The sequence below is a fragment of the Halichoeres trimaculatus genome, unplaced genomic scaffold (genome assembly GCF_033239565.1).
Source record: "Halichoeres trimaculatus isolate MK-OKI-2021-1 unplaced genomic scaffold, fHalTri1.1 fHalTri1_scaffold_20, whole genome shotgun sequence".
In the NCBI taxonomy this organism is placed as follows: domain Eukaryota; kingdom Metazoa; phylum Chordata; class Actinopteri; order Labriformes; family Labridae; genus Halichoeres; species Halichoeres trimaculatus.
Genome location: NW_027437198.1, coordinates 16,499,271 through 16,501,251, shown reverse-complemented (window position 1 = coordinate 16,501,251; position 1,981 = coordinate 16,499,271).

Below are 1,981 nucleotides of genomic sequence, written 5' to 3'. Positions count from 1 at the left end.
CATTTTGTACTCTAAAGCCACTTCATTTCTACACATGACAAAAACTTGTCACAATATTTCATAAATCTGTATCACAAAAAACAAAGTCTCTATTTACACAACCTACACTTCAAAGTGAGTCAGCAGTTTTCAAAGAGCAGCGGAAGAAAACAGAGAACTATTTCTGTTACACCTTTAACTCTTTTCTTCTCCTCTGGCGGATGTTTGGGAGGTTTTATTGACTAGCTGTCATTGTCAGGCCAGAGGTGACTCTTCTGAGGAGGATGAAAGAAAAGTTTGTTAAAGGAAACAAGAAGAGACAATCGAGAGAAAGGAACAGAACACAAGGGATTCAGCTCAGGAGATTTAAAATTGTAAGAGTGCTTCATTTCAGACATCACATCCTGGTGAGAAAAGCAGAGCTGCATTCCTCACATAGCTTCAGACGACTGTCACCCATGATGGGGAATAGTTCTGTGTTTGTCACCACAAGTGAAAGGCGGTTTAACTGCACGCGGATAAACACTCAGACGCATAATGTTTGGTGACAGCAAGAAAAACACGACTGTGAGATCATTCCTGGCACGAAAAGGAGACGATTACATATTTATTATCACACAATAATGATCGTATTAACATTTTAATAAGATGTGCTCAGTTACTACAGAGGAAGATCAGTTTTAGTAAGAGGAGAGAGAAGCTTCTGCCAGCAACTCTTGACTCATCAGTTGATAGAGAAATCAAAACTCAGAATAAATTCAGCTCTTATTTTATGCTCAACATGCATCTACTGTGATTATCTGCTTGGCTGTCTTACTGTAAGGCAAGCCCAGTTCATATTTCTGCATCCAAAGCAACGCCGTAGGTTTACATATGCTTGTTCAACACAGATGCCTATGCCCGAAGCCCAATGTGCACACCCTCCAACATGTTATTACCATAGACTGTATATGAAGCGGACATCGTGGCTCCGCCATTTACCATTGTACTGTTTTGAAGCCAAAATTCCCTCATCACAGGCACAGCCATTGGTAGCAGTTGCAGCCAGAGTCTGCGCAGTAGAGACTGTGAGGGATTCTTGGAGAATCTGAGTGGAGCTGGGTGACAGAAATCATATTTTTTTTTCTTTCACGAGTCTAACCACTTCTTGACTCTACCTCCCCACGTATTTCACAATCCCTGAAAAAAATACATGAGAACAGCAGCTGTCAATCATTGTTTAACGTTACATAAAGCCTCTTTCTTAACCTCGAATAACTAATGAAATCAAAACTTTTCCGAAAAAAAGACGACTTGAATACAAGGCAGCCAAAGGCTATCTTCAAATCACCATTACAATCGGATGTGAGAAACATTTCTACGAGGAGTATTAATTTTTTAAAGTTTGACCACAGCCCATCTGGAATGGCTGGAAAGCTGGATTTTTTAATCTATACTGCAGCCAGCCACCAGGGGGAGCAGTTTTTATGGAGACCTCACTTCGGGCCGAGCAAGATGACGTCCATTTTTTTAACAGTCTATGTTCCTGACTGGTAACATCTTAAAAAAAGCTGTTTTTTCCTGGACATGCATGGTGATCTAGCTCAGTGTTTCTCAAAATGTGGCTCCCTTTGCTACAGCCGTGAGCAAATAGCATTTTTTTTATAGAATAGAGAATATTAATAAAAAAAAAAGAATTTAAACCACAATCCAGAGTCAACGCAAACGTATACGTAAACCAGGCCTTACTGTGACGGTTTGTTTGGCACTATGAAGAACAAAACTGTAAAGATTAGAGAGAACAGTTAGCAACGAGCCCACAGAAGACTTCTAATAAGACCGTCAATGCCCAATCTGTAAATGAAGCCTCAGTTACAGCTAGCTAACTAGCCTTAGCTTGTTTGCCTGCTAATTCCACTTCTAGGAGAATACTGAGCAGCCTTTAACTGGCTAGTTTCACCGTTAGCTTGTACATCATGGAAAAACATATTTAACCAACAACAGATAGTAAGGCTTGGGTGAT